The sequence below is a fragment of the Zingiber officinale genome, chromosome 9B, assembly GCF_018446385.1.
Source record: "Zingiber officinale cultivar Zhangliang chromosome 9B, Zo_v1.1, whole genome shotgun sequence".
In the NCBI taxonomy this organism is placed as follows: Eukaryota; Viridiplantae; Streptophyta; class Magnoliopsida; order Zingiberales; family Zingiberaceae; genus Zingiber; species Zingiber officinale.
In genome coordinates, this window is record NC_056003.1 from 75,332,315 (window position 1) to 75,343,738 (window position 11,424).

Consider the following 11,424-nt stretch of genomic DNA (forward strand, 5'->3'; position numbering starts at 1 on the left):
TAGATATGCATGTTTATTTGCATTGTTATTGCATTTATGTTTCCCTAACTTAAATGGATTGTCAAATATCAAAAAGGGGAAGATTGTTGAAGCAATCTAAGTGCCCTAGATTTTGATATTTGGGCAAATGTTTAAGTTATATTTATTATTGTATTTGATATGCATTGTTTGTGTGCAAGATTTAGGTACAACAAGAAAAGTCTAAGTGCGATCTTGGCAAAGGTGAATGTCTAAGTTGAGTCCTGGCAGTGTAAGTCCAAGCATGTAGTCTTGGCAATGTAAGTCCAAGTGTGACTTAGCAATGGATGAAGTCCCGGAGACGTGACCTCTTGGCAAAGGAAGACCCAACAACAATGGCAAAGCCGATGGAAGCTCCAGAAGGCAAGGCGTGATGGATGGGGAGGCATCCGAGGGACGCGAGCATGATGGAGGAGGCTAGAAGGCTAGGTCTAGGTTGTGCGGGTAAGGAAGAGTGAGATTGTACTCAGAGTAAAATTTTAGTGTCACTGTAGCATTACTATAGCAGTCGACTGGTAACAAACCGTTGGCTTATAACGGTCAAATTTTACTTAAGACCAATCGACTGTTGGTTGTACCAGTAGACTGGTGGCAGGAAAGCAATTTGGTGTTTTCCTCCCGAGCTCTATTTAATAGAGCTCGAGGTACTTGGGCATTGTTGACGAAATTAGTGGTGGTTAACCCTAATTAGAGTCTCTAAGTGTTTAAGTGATCTAGTGTGATCTTGTGTGGGTTGTGATGAGGTTTCTCCGCTCACAAGGAGTTACGCGAGCTAGCCGAAAGTTCTCCAAGGAATCATCCACCGACGGATTGGGATCATCCTCCTTACAGACAACCATGGAGTAGGAGCTTTATCTCTGAACCACGTTACATCGATCGTGTTAGCATTAGTATTCTTATTTACTTTTATTGTTTTAGTTCTATTCTACTTGCGCAACTAACATTGTAGAAAGAAGAAAGATTAAGGATGACCTAGCAATTCAACCCCCCTTCTAGCCAGTCAACGATCCTCAATAGTTTCAAGTTGTACTCTTACGTGAGCTTGTACGAGGTTTTTCCACCTCTGGATTATTCCGAGAAGGAGTGTTTCTGATAGTGGAGAGTGTACTAGTGTGTGGATCCTTGGATTAGTCACCTCATCTTGAGGTGGATACCAACTAAATCCTTTGTGTTAGAATTAGAGAAGTTCGCTTCAAGTTTTTCATTGCAAATCATCTTCAACGAATAGAGACGAGCTATTCACCCCCTCTAGCTCTGGAGTGCCCCAACATAGCTCACTTGAACTCAACTATGACCTTCTTCTTGAGCAGTCTTCGTCCTTGGCTCCTCGTCCTTCGATGTACCATGTGCATCCTTCTCGTCCATTAGTGTACTCTTCCATATATCCTCATCCCTCGAATGCATCAATCTCGTCGACTCCCTTCCCATGTCATCCTTCTCGATCACTGCATCTTTCGCTCGACTTCTTGTGTTCCTAAGTCCCTACACACTTACACACAAGACATCAAATCCTCAACGCATAATTTAACTCGGTTGATCACATCAAAACAACTCGGTTACTTATAATCTCTCTTTTTTTTATATGCATCAATCCAAGTTAAGTTACAGTCAACAAACAAAAAATGATAGTGAAATTGCAAAAAAAATTATAATATTAAAATTTTCCAATAAAGTACATGTTTATAAAATAATAATAATAATAAAGTTGCAAACTCCCCCTCAACTTAACCTTTCTAATTCTCTCCTCCTTTGAATACATCACAAAATATAAGGGAAAATATAAAAAATATATATATCTGAATATTTTTCTAGGAGTTGTAAACAGAATATTTAAGAATATAAATTTTTACTGAAAATATTGTTCAAGGAAAATAATGTTTAACAAATAATCCTCAATTTTACTAAAAATAATTTTAAAAATATTTTAAATTTTTGAAAAATCCTAATAAAAAATTCAATGTTACACATAAATATTCAAATTAGAATAAAATCTTAAACAAAAATACTATTTTCTTTATTATGAAAATAAATATTTTGAGACAAAAATATGTATTTTTAGAATTCAATAGTTAAAAATATATTTTGAATTCAAAAAATTTTGATAATTTTTTTTAACATGAAAAATATAATGATTATCTACCAAAAAATTATGTTTTTAAAAAAAATCAATGCTTAAAAATTTTAAATTTTAAAAATATGATTTTATTTAAAATATTTATAGAAAATTATTTAATAGTCAAAAATTTCAAAAAAAATCTAATGATAGATAAAAAAATATTTTTCATAGAAAATTTAAAACCTAATTAAATTCAAACATGACATATACAAAGCAATTAATTTAGCTAATGAAAAAAATTCAACTATAAAAAAAATTCAAACATATATATATTAATTAATTCAATGGATTATAATAGATTTTAATATTAAAATAAATTGTTGCCTACTAGATTATTTAATTATTTTTTAGGAATATAATTTCTAGGAACTTTTATAATTTGGCCCCTATGATTCTATAAATATCAATTAAGTCTTCCATAATTTGTAAATTTTGAAAATTGTAAAAAATTTAAATTTAAACATGTAGAATTATTTTCTAACAATTCTATTTTATCTTTTAATTTTGCATTTTCAATTTTGAATTTTATCAAAGTGTTCTAATGGACATGCATTAGATAAATTAATTTTTAACTCAATATTATCCTTTTAAAAATTCACATACTTAGGTTTGTAATTTGTATAAAGATCTAGACAACATCTTTATTGCATCGTACATTTGGTTAAGAGGTAGAAGACGTACCTTACCGCGTCGAACTCATAGTTTGACTCTCCCCCTTCATTATTGCTTTCTTCTGAAATAGCTCTATCTTCATCGATGATTTTTTCCTGTTGACTCGCCATTAGTGCTAGTCAAGGATACTCCTCAAGCTTAGACTCTTATAATGCTAACTCGTCCCACGTTGTTTTGAGGTTCCTGTGTTTGGACTTTCTTGACCCTTTGTCTTTGTCCTTTTCTTTGCTCTTCAATTTTGGGCAGTTGTTTTTGATGTGTCCCTCCTCATCGTAATTATAGCATCATACTTTTCTTTTGTTCTATTGAAGCTTCTTAGGTCGAGACTTCTCAAAATTGTTATATTTAAAAAACTTTTTAAATTTCCTTACTATGTAGGCTTTGTCATTTTTGTCGAGTGATGATTCTAAATTTGGCTCGATCTTCTTGGTTTTAAGTGCTAGACTCTGATTTGGCTCTTTTTCCTTTCTTAGTCTTGCACATTGAGTTTTGTGTAATTCTAAGGTGGAAAATAAACTTTCTAAGGTACTTATCTCGAAATCTTTAGACATATAGTATAAGTATACTATCAATATCTAGTCTGGGGTCTTCGGAAAGGCATTAAGTGTAGGTCCCATTTAGTGCGGCCGGAAGAGGGGGTGAATTGTCCTGAAAATAAATTCAAACTTTTCTTGTCCTTTTCAAACTAAATTAGATAAACACTTGCTTGTAAAATAATTAATTAAAATTAATTAATTAATAAAAGAAAAAGGCATAAAATTTACTTGGTTTGCAATCACAAGATTGATAATCCAAGACTTAAAAAACTTACTAGAATTCTCCTTCGGGTGGAGTAGCCTCTTACAATGTTAACAACTCATAATCAAAGTAGTAGAATAGAAAAGTAATTCGAGTACAAGTGTTGATTTATAGTAGTAAACTACTGAGACTAGGGTTATATTTATAGTCTACTGGTAAGATCTGACCGTTTACTAACGTGGTAGCTCCGGGCGCCTGGAAGGGGTCCAGGCGCTTGGGCGTGGATAAAACATTATCCACGTCACAATGGCTCGCAATGGATCAACGTTATCTGGTCTAGGAGCTTGGAGCAGCTCTAGGTGACCAGATTATGCTGACTGGCCCGTTCGAAGCCTCGCCAAGGGAGACACCCCTAGGCGTGCCCAAGGGGTCAGGGATCCTAGACTTGGTCTAGGTGGATGGATAGTCAATATGGTGTTAACTGTCCAGTTTCTCCTCTATTTTAGCTCCGTTCACTTAGGTGATTTTGGCCATCCGAAATAAGGCTCACTCGAACTCATTTTACGGCCTTCTCCTTGAGCAATTTTTTGCTCTGGCTTCTTGTCCCTCAGAAACATGGCGCGCTTCATTCTCGTATACCAGCATACTCTTCCGTAACACCTCATCCCTCGAACACACTGAACCCGTCAACTCTCTCTCGTGTCATCCTTCTCGCTAGCTGCGTCTTTCGCTTAACTTCTTGTGCTCCTAAGTTCCTACACACTTAGACATAAGGCATCAAATACACACAAGACCTAACTTAACTCGGTTGACCACATCAAAACTACCTCAGGGTACCTACAATCTCTCCCTTTTTGATGTGCATCAACCCAAGTTAGAGTTAGGGTAAAAACATAGAATTAATAAAATGAAATTAAAACTAGAATTTTATAAACTATAAAATTATTAATATGACCTCCTCCTAGACTTAATCTCTCATCTCTTATTCGCTCCCTTTGATCACATCAAAATAAAGTCGGGGACAAAACAAAATTAGATAAAAATTTGAAACTATTTCTAAGGATTAAGGAAACATAATTCAAAGGAAAAAAAATTTGCAAAATATATTTTCTAAAAATTTGAATTTTCAAGATTTAATAATCACATTTGTCAATTTTAATTTTGAAAATAAGTTTAACACTTTAAAAAATTTTAAAATTTTTTCTTAAAGTTCAAAAGTAGTATATGAATATTTAAAAAAAATCATGAAAATATTTTAAGTATTTTAGCATAAATAGATTATTTTATACAGAAATATAGTTTTTGCAAGATAAATTTTTAAAATAGATTTTTATTCAAACAAATCTCCAAAAAAAATTTAAGTATTGAGAATAGAACGTATAACTAATGAAAATTTTAATTTTTCAAAAATAAGTTTTCAAGATTTTTTTGTTTTAAAAATAATCATTTCAATAAATAATCTATAAAAAATTTATTATTTATCATAAAATTTCAAAAATAATTTTCTAAATAGAGAACCAACTTTTATATTATTAAAAAAAAATTGAATAAGAAATTCTAAGAGAAACTCGCATGAAAAATATTTTAAACAGATAATATTTATTTTTTAAAAAAATATTTAAAAATAGTATTTCTATCCTAAAATTTGGCTTATTTATCTATATGTTTAAAATATAATGGTAGTTATAAGAAAAATTAGGTTTTTTAAAATAAGTCTTCATAAAGAATTTAAATTTTAAAATATGATTTTTCAATCAAGAATTAAAAGAAAATTATTTAATTGATGAAAAATCTCAAAACAAATTTTATATGTACAGATTATATATTATTGCAATAAAAAAATAGCAAAAATTATGGAAAGTAAGTATACAAAATTAATTTTGCAAGCAAAATTGAAATACATACATAATTATTTATTTATTATAAGCATGATTTAAGGATCCAAAATAAATTTTTTACCTACTGGGTCAATAAGAAATTTTTTGGGTACATATTTTTACAATATTTTTCTAATTTGGCCCTTATAAAATTTAAAGTACCAATTTAAGCTTTTATTATTTCTACAAGTATTTGGATTAACACATGTAAAAAAATTTTATATTTCAATTTGGTCATTTAATTTTTCATTTGCATCCTTTAGTTTATCACACATTTATAAAGGTTATGTATTTGCTAAGATTGTTCTTAATTCTAAAACTTCCTTTTCCAAATTAGTATTTTTAAGCTTAAGATTATATAATGATCTAGTCATAGATTTAATACTTGAATATAATTGGTCAGGTGGTAATAAACATACCTCACTTATTAGATCTGCTCTGAAGTTTATTTCTTCCTCCTCGCTACAGTTTTCTTCTGTTGTGGCTCCCCCTTCATCTTTGCTCTCCTCTTGGTGATTAGACATCAGTGCTAGTCCAGTATATTCCTCTAATTTAGATTCTGATGGTGTCTCATCCCATGTTGCCTTTAATGTCTTATGCTCCATTGTGCTTGGCCATTTCTTGGTATCCTTCTTATTCTTTATTGTGCTTGGCCCTTTCTTGTTATCCTTCTTTTTCAACTTTGGGAAGTTATCTTTGATGTACCCCTCTTCATTGCAGTTATAGTCTTACCTTCCTTGCTCTTCTTTTCTTGGCATCTACTTGATTAAATATATTAGATCTAAAATTTTTTGTTAAATTTCCTTACCATAAATGTTGTTTCGTCATCGTCGAGGAAAGTATCAGCGTTTGATTCATTCTTCTTGGCTTTTAGGACTATGATGTTCAACTTTTTTGTTTCTTTAGTATTTGCACATCAAGACTCATGAAGTTCAAAATTAGAAAATGGATTTTCATGCGTACTTACCTCGAGGTCCTTAGAGATGTAGTATGCATCTACTAAAGCTAACCACTCTGGAGTCATCCTTGATACCACTTATAGGTCCCGTTTGGTGCGGTCGGCAAGAGGAGTGAATTTCCCTGAAAATAAAATCAAACATTTCTCGTCCTTCTTGTCTTTTAGGGCAATGTTGTTCAACTTTTTTGTTTCTTTAGTATTTGCACATCGAGACTCATGAAGTTCGAAAGTAGAACATAAATTTTCAAGCGTACTTACCTTGAGGTCCTTAGAGATGTAGTATGTATCTATTAAGGCTAACCACTCTGAAGTTCTCAGAAAGAATATCAGTTTGTTACTGATTCTCTGAGATTATTGAGTTGGGTGATCATTGTTGGTTGGTCATAGGAAGATCGTACCAGCTCCACTGTACAAAAATTTTTACAAGTGTCGAACCTTTCCTAAACAACCTATTGTGTTCTTTAGAAGTTAAATTAGGAATCACAAACGGAACTTAACATTATTGATTCCAAATTTAACTTATCTGTTCTTAATGGTTTAGATTTGGATCGCAAGAGGAACTTAACACTATTGATCCAAATCAACCTATGTTATAAATTCAATTAAATATTAATTTATAAAATTGACTTCCAGGTTAAACATGGCAAGGCACTAGGCATTCTTGGATATGGGAGCAACAACCACTTCCTAGACAAAGCCTTTTAAGGAAAGCTAATATTTAATTTCCTTATATAACTCTAGGTTTAACCAAAAAGAACAATCGAATCACAAATTCAAAAAATAAAGAAAAACACAAACTCGAATAACAAATTCGAAAAACTAGAATCTAATGCCTCTTGTGTTTGGAATTCTTACAAAGAAAAATAACTAGCATGATGCGGAAAATAATTACTAGTTATACCTCTTCTTTGTATGCTAATAACCTCGAGATCTTCTACCGTATTCCTCGCCTCGCCTTGGACGTCATGTGGGCGACGATCCTCCAAGATGAATGCCACCCAAAGTCTTCTTCCTCCTTCTCTAAAATCCGGCCACCACCACCACCAAGGAAAAGAGAGCAAGGGGAAAAGAGAGGTAGAGAGGGCCGACCACAAGAGGATCACCAACAAGAGAATAAGAATTGATATCTCATGAGGTCTCTCCTCCCCTTCTTTTATATTACTTGCCCAAGGCAAATAAGGAAAGGCTTTTTACAAAAATTAAAATTTTCCTCTTGTTTTTCCTTTTTCCCCTTTTATTTTTCCTTTTCTTTCCTCTTGATTGAATCAATCATCAATCATAGATTAGATGATGATTTAATTTTGCCGGCCCCTTGCTTGGGCACCAAGCAAGGGTGGTCGGCCCCTTAAAAAGGAAGGAAATAATTTTTATAAAATTTTACAAAAGAAGAAATCCTCTTATAAAATTTTACAAGCTCTCTTACCTATTGTGGATGTTAAAAAAGGAAAGTTTTAAAAATTAAAATCAAGTTTTAAAATTTAAAACTTCTCTTCTAAAATTTCCTTTTTTAACATGGTTACAAAATTAGAAAATTTCAATTTTAAAACTTCTCTTCCTTTTTTCTAAAAACCATGAGGATGGTTAAAAAAGGAAAGTTTTAAAACGTTTAAATTTTCTTGTAAACCATGTGGCCTAATTCAAATAAGGAAAGTTTTATATTTTAAAATCTATCTTTTAAAACCTGTAGTTTTCTACAAAGAGAAGATTTTAAAAATTCAAAACACCCCTCCTAATTTGACATAATATGGCTGGCCCCTCTTTGCTTGGACACCAAGCAAAGGGCCGGCCCCTTTTTGAAGGAGATTGGCCGGCCCCTTTGGCTTGGTCACCAAGCCATGGGCCGACCTCTTCTTGGACACCAAGAAGGGCTTTATATGGGAGGACTTGAGGCTTTAATGAGGCTATGATTGGGACCTAGAGAAGAAATTGGTTTTGGCCTTCCGATGAGCTTGAGTATCCCGTGTTCACCCCGAACACACAACTCAAGTTCATCAATAATAACTCATTCCACTAGAAAGTTATTATTGCACTACCGCACCAATCCCAAATTATATTAAGGGATCCTTCATATATGAGTGTGTTAGTCTCCCTGTGTTTAAGATAATGAATGTCCACTAATTAAGTAAGTTAATGAAAACTCACTTAATTAATATCTAAGTCCAAGAGTAGTACCACTCAACCTTATTATCATGTCGGACTAAGTCCACCTGCAGGGTTTAACATAACAATCCTTATGAGCTCCTCTTGGGGACATTCTCAACCTAGATTACTAGGACACAGTTTTCTTCTATAATTAACAACACAGATTATAAGTAATATCATTTCCCAACTTATCGGTCCTATTGATTTATCGAGCTAAATCTCACCCTTTGATAAGTTAAAGAAATAAATACTAAATATATATGCTTGTTATTATATTAGGATTAAGAGCACACACTTCCATAATAACTAAGGTCTAGTTCTTTTATTAAGTCAGTATAAAAAGAACTTACCTAAAATGGTCCTACTCAATACACTTAGAGTGTACTAGTGTAATTTATTAGTCAAGATAAACTAATACCTAATTACACTACGACTATTCCTGTGAGATACGACAAAGTAAATAACCTACAATGATTTATGGGAATTTTTAGGTATTTTTCTGGAATTATTTGGAGGTTGTATGGAGGAGTTTAAGGGGATAAATTTTTAAACATAAAGTGGTTATAAAAATTTCCGATTAAGGAATAATAACCTAGATTAATGAAATAACCCTACCGTTTAAGAAGCTACAGTGCCAAGCCCTAAAAACGTCGTTTCCTCCTCCTGTTCGCCCCTTCTACGATTTCCTCTGACCTAGCGCCGCGACGGCACTTCGCATCCGAGCTCACGGCGTCGCGGAGCTCAGCGAAGCCTCGCCGAAGCCTATAGTCCTCTACTCCGGTTCTCTACCCTTTCCTCTCTTCAGTTTGCTACCTCGTGCGAGGACCGTCGGGCACGAGGAGGCGAGCTGAAGATCGGAGACGCTGAGGTCGAATCGCCAGAACCCTAAGCTCGATCTTAGCTGAGGGTGCGTTCCCAACAGTGGTCACGACGTTCCCTAGCCCTAATGCCAAGCTGATTTCGTCGGATTTCGCCTCGCTGCTGGTGGGGGAAGCTGTCACTGAGGTATTGGAGGTAAGGATTGTCGTTTAGGGTTTGATGTAAGCTATAGAAGCTGTGTTTTGTTACCAAATGAGAGGATGAATGGATTGTGGGTTGGTTGTGGCAGCGGCTTGCTGTGAAGGGCTCGATCACAATTCCAGCAGATGTTCTTCACTCCGAAAACAGTAGGTAATGTCTCTATTGTTCCAGATGTTTAACCTGTTGATCTAGGATTGTATGGATTGAGATATTGTGGTGGCAGTAGATTGCTGGGAAGGGCTCGATCACAATTCCAACAGCTGGTTTTCCTCCGGGAATCAATAGGTAAGGTTTCTACCACTATAGGTGTTAGGGTTGCAGATTTAAATGTTGGTTTCAGATTCGATTTGATACTGAGTATGTCTTGATTGGGGTGTTTGTGATGTGTATAGCTCTGTAAGAACTTGGTTGGGCGATCTGTGGCAGTATAGTCCACTGGTGAGCAATTTTTCAGCAGCTTCACTGACGAACAAAGGGTTAACAGAAGGAATTAATGCTCTAAGGTAAGATCTTGGAATATAGAAACATGTTGTAGAATTGACTATAATTGCTCGGTAGTGATTAGAAGTTAAATGCATGTTTTGGGAATTCTAGTTGACATAGTTTCGGTTGAGAATTGTTTGATCTGAAGATATAAACTAGGGTTTTGGTTTAGGTTGTGCAAATCAGTGCGGTTTCGCTTGGATTATGACTGGAACTCAGATTAAATTCGCATGCCTTGTACACTAGTCTAGTTATTCTGTTTCCTATGTATTTAGTTAAAATTGATACGTTGACACAGGACTTTGATCGGGACGAGCGTCGTGACGAGATTGGCGTCGGATTCAGCCTTCATTTGAGGCGGGTACTTCTTGACTTGCTTCATTAGATATCGATCTTAGTGCATGAGTTAGTTCCATATATGTAGTATTTATCTTGACTCCACTCATCTTATTTCTTGTGCTTGATACTTTATCCACTCAATCTTTGAGATACTCGTTTCTGTATATATACGGTCTTTCGTTGCTATTCAGGATATTTAGTAGATACCAAACACCAGATAGTAGATATTAGATACTGGATAGAAAGATACTATATGTCATGTTTACCTGTTTGACTACTATTTATTTATGCTTAGTATTGAGCATGCGGATTCATGTAGCATACCTGATTTCTGTTATATATTTATGGTGACTGTTGCATTGTTTGCTTCATGTCATTACATGCATCGTCGATGACCTTGGCTCCCTTGTGGTTGAGACGGTCATTGGCTTGGGCCGCACGCTCGGCCACTCATGGGTAGTGGTAGCTGGAGCGTGTCGCTTGTCCTGTCGTGCCCCTCACTCGCACACTCATGGGTAGTGGTAGCTGGAGTCGCGGGCAGCAGGGACCCCTGTCGCAGACGTAGCTATTCAGCTACTATGCAACTGTCCATCCGGTCACTCGAGAGTAGTGGCGGCCTTTGGGTGGTATAGCTGTCATCGATCCAGCCTCTCGACCATACAGGGGTCGTGGTGGAAAGAGGTGGCGGGGTGAGCATCCGTGCATACTCTATTTTCCGTTATATTTGCTTATGCTGTTATATGCTTACTTATGCAGTTCTGTTATCTCATACCTGTTGTATGTGCTTGGACACTGATTACTATAACAGTATACTTTACATGTGATTCTGGTAGTTATGAGCAGTACTGTAGCAGTTTATGTTATCTCAGACCTTACACTTTTAGCCTAGGATATGGTTTCAGGTATGGATATATACTTTGTTTACCCAGTAGTATCTGCTATTTATCTTTCCGAGACTGTATCCTTTTGTATTCCTGTTCTTTATGATACTCATGCATTATCTATTCTATTACCCGCTGAGTCTTTATACTCACCACCCGCTTTGGTAATTTCACCAGGTA